At 47.7% G+C, this 6,543-nt stretch overlaps 1 long non-coding RNA gene and 1 other non-coding gene across 2 annotated transcripts; both read left to right on the plus strand.

Annotated features, from left to right (window-relative positions):
• Window positions 1–3,542: 3,542 nt before the first annotated feature.
• LOC122373277 lies at window positions 3,543–4,370 on the plus strand. The gene is made up of 2 exons (XR_006255015.1): window positions 3,543–3,794; window positions 3,971–4,370. It is a non-coding gene; the product is annotated as an uncharacterized LOC122373277 (long non-coding RNA).
• An 862-nt stretch (window positions 4,371–5,232) lies between these two features.
• Trnad-guc lies at window positions 5,233–5,304 on the plus strand. The gene has a single exon. It is a non-coding gene; the product is annotated as a tRNA-Asp (tRNA).
• Window positions 5,305–6,543: the final 1,239 nt, after the last annotated feature.

Here is a 6,543-nt window from a genome sequence, read left to right on the forward strand (position 1 = left end):
CATCTACCTACCTCCTGCGCGATTACTAGCAAACAAGGTGCAGTGGTTCCGCTTGAACCCTCTTACTGTCTAGTCATCATAGTCAGCACTTGGCGTCGAGCCAAGCTTAGATAACAATTGATGGTTAGTAGTTCTGGGCGGCAATTCAGGAAGACAATAATTCACTGAGGTGAATAACAACTCTACCTACCTCGACATAATTGTTTCGTGCGTCAGCGAATGGTTATGATAATGCATCAACATTTGTCTTCATGCAGCATTGGTCGAAAGTTATCGAACTAAACCTAAAGTATCAACGTGATTCGGGTTTGTTGATGTGATAACTTTTTGCCATTGATTCACCTTTTGTTTTATTCACAGTAGCAGTAGACACTAAGACTATAAAGATGTTCGCAGCTATTCACCAGTTATTCACATAAATCACCAATGATTTCAGGTATTTGAAACGTTGAGTTGAGCATGTTGATAAGATTATCAGGATATGAAAAATAACCTCTTGCTCATATCTGAAGGAATTAAAAAATTAAAGACCATATATATTCGGGCGTGGCCCTTCCTCAGTGGTACAGTGTTTACAATGGAACAAGAGAGACATATGTGACACACATGAGACTAAATACATTATTTTGAATAAAATCACTCACAGATATTTTACACTGCGCTTCCAAATAGGTGTCGATCTAGATTTACTTGGCAAGAAAATGAATGGTTGCATGAAACATAAATTAATACAGTTCGATAGATAGGGATACGCTTGGTCTAAACCTTATTATACATATTGCCAACATTTACACATATTACGATCGCAAGCTTCCACAAATCAGCGTCTTGTTCACAGTACATATGAGTATTACCTATTCAACATACTACCACACCATAACATTGATCGTATAACATTGCTAAGTAGTACATTCGACATCAGTCTCAACAGACATTAGACAGCGGTCCCTGTGGCTTGTGCTAGTTCGTATGTATGAGTGAGTGACTGTGTGTGTGCATGTGTGTTTGTGTTTGTGAGCAGCTGTGTTTGTTTTGTTGTGTGGGTGTGTGTGTTTGTGTGTGTGCAGTGCATATGTAAACTGATGTGATGATTGAAGGATGAATGAATGGATAAAAAAAAATGAATAACAGAAGGGTGAAATACTGTGAAACGGTATGTGAGTGATGGTGTCAAATGATGTGATCTAGTCTAAATGTAAGTCCTGCCTGTCGTGATCTAATGACGTCTATAGCTCTGAGTATGGTACTGGCTTGATGAGCGTCCAAGATGAGACATAGTGTTAAGTGTGGGGCGATGATTGCGAATTTCGATGGACTCGGCGATCTTCAGCTCCGCTACGTCTTTGCAGATTTGAAGAATTGAAATGGAGAGGGCATCGTGGCTAGGTTCCACGCTACAGTGACAAGTCATGAAGTGTGCTCCAAAAGGGGTGTTTCTTGTGTGTTTTTGGCGTCACGTAGATGCTCGTTAAACCGTGTAAATCACCAATGTTACATCCAGGGGTGCGGAGCCGGACCGGAGCCGGCACATTTTGCCCGGCCGGAGCCTGATACGGAGCCGCCATGACATTTCACCCGGAGCCGAGCCGGAGCCGGAGCCGATTTTATTTCTCCGAAGCCGGAGCCGGAGCCGAAGCTGTCTGAAATTTCCACGGCTCCGCATCCCTGGCTACATCAATTAGTAGGTACGCATGTCGAGGTGCCTTAAACTTCAGAAATTTCTTGGATGGAACACTTGTCTAAGGTAACTCTACCTAGTTACATTTGCAACGAAAGGGACACAGCCGCCAAAATCTAGAAGCGTATCTCTGGCTCTCGGGAACTCAGCTGGTATTTAAGCCACGTGACCTGCGTCTGCAATTCTTGCAGCGCGTAACCCTGGTGCATTTAACAAGACCCACCCTCATGACGAGCCTTGCGAGGTCTCTGACCCAAGGGCCGTCCTTCCGGGTTAAAACATGCGCGGTGGCGTCTGAAAACACCATTTTGGTTGTGGTATTCTAATTGTCTGCGTAAATTAGCTGCTTGGTGACGCAGGAGCGTCAATGTGACCTCTGCGTTGACCTTTGACCTCGGCGTAGCGGCGCTCCCGCGTACGCGTGCTCGGTTGGCGTCGGTCGTTTGTTAACCCCGGCTGACCCTCCAGCTCGCGACTGCCCCGAGCCGCGCGCCACTGCGGTTTTGGCGCCGAGGTTTGTTCGTCTGTGGAGTCTTTGTCAGGGGAATCGGATAGGAATTGGAGGTGCAGAAGTCAATAATCATGAATGTTTGGGAGAGTAATTAGAGCAGCTTCTATACACGTAGCCCTGTGATAAGTTTGTCCTTTGGTTGCATTGCCCAAGCGATGCTAGTTACTACTCGGTTTCTATTAGCTCGATATCTGCACTTTCAAGTGCAGGATTGCAGTGTACCTACTCCACCGTAGTACACTATCGTGTTTGCGTTGCTCGTAATGCGAGCATTGCATCATTGCATACCAAAGGACGCATTCCAAAGGATGCACTCCATCTTCACAGCGTCTCGGTGCATCTTTGTATTCGCCAGCGGCTCTTGAGAGACGCCGATGTGACCTTGTCCTTGAGGCTGACTACAAGCTACTCTGCCTGCCTCCCGAACAGCACACACACCCCTCCCCGTCCCCCTCCCCTCGCCTGAGGGCAGAGACGCAGCTCGGTGTAATAACCACACTTGGAAGCGCTATTTACCATCGGATGTCAGAACACGGCAAACAAGGCAGTGGGAGCGCGTCCCGGGGTGGATGTGTCGATTATCCACCATTATCGGAGCATTCCTGTTCGTCAGTGACGCCAGCAGGGGTGAGAAGCCAGACGAGGACCGGATGGGTGCCACAGGCAGCTCAGAGGTGTGGAGTCGGCTGCGGCGACCGTCCGTCACCTTTTGACCTTGACTGAAACGTGGGTGTGCCCTCGGGCGACGGATGCCGGCGAGAGAGGTCTTCTGTTGACTCAGACATTGTTGGGAGGGTCGTTGGTGTGAAGATGTGGCTTCATATGATTCGTTGAACCTTCGCTTGCGGCGGAGATTGGGACAGTGAACTAGATAATTGAATCGATCAAAGGACGCGGTTACCTAACGATACAACTACAATGCCAGAGGATGAGTAGGGCTGTGATGGATTGAGTGACAAATCATGGTGGTTGAATTTGAGCTACATGTGCTTTAACCCCATTGACTTCTTGCGTAGTTCCGGATATACCTATCTCATGCAGAGAAGGTAAATAAAGAAAGGAAAAATAAACAAAATAATTTATTCACGCAACATTCACAGCTGTAGAGTCAAGTAACAGACAACCCGCCATGAGCAGTCATTCAAATGACCCATCCAATAATATTCATAAATATGTATTGTCGTAATTCTGCGATATAAATCTCCTAGCCATTCAGTTACGCCGCTGCCCATTGTACCGGCTTTTCTCGTCTCCGTGCCGCCCGGAGCAGACCATAGCAGACCGAGGTCATATCGGCTCAGGAAGCTGACATCACACTTCCTTCCTGTCTTTCTCTCTCCGCGAGTCCGACAGAGGGCTAGTCCAGTGACTCATGTTGGACGCCGAGTCGAGACGTGCACTAAGTCGGGACACGAGCAGACGGAGTGTCACACAGACGGAGTGCCATAGTGGTGCGAGGTGCCAGGAGGTAGCACGAGGCTGCTGACGGACAGGATTCAGCTGGTCAGTGCGACTCTGCGAGAGAAGTGAAGAGAGAAGAGAAGAGGAAGAAAACCAATTATGGCGTTGAAATCCTGTTTCACATTGACCGTAGCAACTTCGGTGGTGAGTAGGTATATTCGGTTTAGAATGTACGACTTGAAATGCGGTGATGTCCAGTGCTAACTTTCAGAGCATATTTTCAGAATGCATATCTTATCAAAAGTCTCGAAAGTGTCCAATTTCCAATCTGCTGGTTTCCGGCCGTTTCCAAAGTCACTGAATCCCGTGCCCACCCGCAGTGTCTGCTGCTGCTGGTGATGCTGCTGCCTCTCTGCGGTGAGGCGGCGCCGCAGCAGTATGATCAGTCCCTCCCAGTGAACACGGAGACTTCAGTGGTGGTGGGATCTGGCTGTTCGAGGGGATTCGAGCGCTGCGGAGACGGCCGCTGCTGCCGCATCAACACGCCGTTCAGCTGTCCGCCAGGATACTTCTTCATTGGAGGACGGTGCATCAGACTGTTCTAGGAGCCTTGGTAGTTGGTTGACCTGTGTAAAATCAGCATGCAGGTACAGAGACTCTGGCTTGTTATGTATGAATATTGAATTTATTACTTACTGCCATCAGCGTTTTGCCCTGCTTTGCATGTTGTGAAGGCTCAGCTTGTTCAATGTGCGAAGTTGAAATACATGATGAGCGCTTCACGTTTAATCTAGAGAAAGTTTTGACAACCTGTCCGGGATGGGCTTGTATGTGGCTGCAATTAGCTTCCGTCTCATCCTCTCGAAACGCTTTTGGTCGTGGGTTAATCACAAATAACAGTCGCACAGGTTACGTCCTAACTCTGAAATCGAGTGCATAAATTCGCCGCAACCCTGGACGGCAGTTTTGCGTCTTCAGACTGAGAAAATGCTGCGCCCTACGTATGCTTATCCGTTTAACAGATTGTGGCACAGCTAGGTATGTCATCCATTGATCATGCCGTATTAGTACGGCCCATTGTTCGATGTTCATAGACAGCTCGGAGACCAGCGACGGTTGGCGGCATTTGATAGAACATCTAGTTATAACGTCAACCGCTAGGTGGCGGCAAGGATTGGAGACCGCAATGCTAGCAATAGACTGCGATGCGTTATAAGAACACAACACTAAGGACTGCAACGCAAGCTGTTGAAGTAGCACCGAAGACTGCAAGGCATGGCATAAGGCTAACGCTCTAAATTTCAATGCAGATGTATGTTTCTAAATTGAAATTGCTTTCATTTCTTAGCGTTCGATGCTTCAATGGCGAAATTAGGTCCCTAATTGTGCATTTTTTTACCTGTAATCTGAGCACAAATCATCGAATACCCAGTGAACGTGTAACCACCGACGTAGCACAGGCGGGGCTGTTGCCGAGCGCCTGGGCCTGCCGTACTGTGTGGAAATGATTCATAAAGGTACACTGAGCACGCTGTGGCGTGACGATGGGGAGGGAGGGGCCGGCACAATGTTATCAGATGAAGTCAGGACAATGGCCTGACGCTGTTAGCATTCTAAAATACTAGTTTCAGTACAACATCACTCCTCGATAGTATAGTGGTGAGTATCCCCGCCTGTCACGCGGGAGACCGGGGTTCGATTCCCCGTCGGGGAGCTTTTAAAAACCCCTTGACCTCGTGACCTTGTCCTAAATCGATACCGGTCGGTGCTCTTCCCTACACCAAAGCGATAAATGTTCCGGCAAGCAGGTTACAGCAATTTCGATTTGCAAGCGGCAAGCTGGGCGCAGTTAACTTTCAGCCTAAAAGCTGCATCAATCTCGAATACCCCACTTCAACATCTAAAAGCATGGCCAAGTTTGCACCTGGTATGCGCATCATCCCAATAATGCGGAACCGTTCACTTCAGCAGAATGACACCATTACGGTAAAAAGATGTTAATGTAGGTAGGGTAGGTAACTGTGGGGAAAACGCACCCCTGGGTTAAACGCCTCCCCTAAAAAATCGTATTTCTTATCGACGGATAGGTGTTTTATCCTGTCTTTCAGAACAGTCAGCTGCTTGTTTACGTAGGTCTCTATTTCCGGTTCTGCGTCTTGAGGAGCAGAGTGGGTAGGTGCTGATGTTGGTTTTGGGTGCTGTTTTTGTTGTTTTTACGGAAGATTCCTGATATTTTGATGCCCTCTTTATATCACAAAACTTGCTATTGTGCACATCACTAAAAACTGCGTTTTATTGTCATTCTGTTGAATTTATTATGCTGCGGCGTTAGTGGCGCGTTTTTTGTCAATATTTTGTTGACCGGAAATGGAGTGCATGGGGAAAGACGCCTACTCGATGCATGGGGCAAGACGCCCCAGTTTTCTGAAAGGGGGGAGTTTTGCACGGTGGTGAGAGTGCAGGGTAGCGCCATGTAGGTGGGGGCCAAAAAGGCCTCTCTCTGTCCTTTTTTGCTGATATATCCTAAACGACTGCAGATATCGTCACCAAACTTTCAGGACTCCTCCGGGCATCCATTTTACACATTGCAACAAAATTTTATTCCAAAAGCTATGATAGGTTGACCACAAATGACGTCAGAATGACGTCAAGTTCTGCCATGTTCATCATGTTCTGTTGCTGGATGGGGTGGGGGCGCTTTGCACATGGGTGTGGGCGTATTACCCAGAGTGTGGGGCAAAACGCCCTTTTGTAAAGGTATGCGAAAACCTTTTTGGGGGGTTAAATACCACACGCAGGTGTCTTTTCTTGGTCTCAAAGCGTAGTAAAAGGAATGAGCTACATGATGGTGCCCAAAGGTTTGAGTAATCTGTGTTGGGTTGAGTGTCAGAAGGTTTCGCGCTTAATGGGGGCGTTTTTGACCTATTCACCCTACCTCCGCGATTCCGGTCTC

This window comes from Amphibalanus amphitrite, unplaced genomic scaffold, assembly GCF_019059575.1.
Source record: "Amphibalanus amphitrite isolate SeventyFive unplaced genomic scaffold, NRLGWU_Aamphi_draft 001471F_arrow, whole genome shotgun sequence".
Taxonomy (NCBI): domain Eukaryota; kingdom Metazoa; phylum Arthropoda; class Thecostraca; order Balanomorpha; family Balanidae; genus Amphibalanus; species Amphibalanus amphitrite.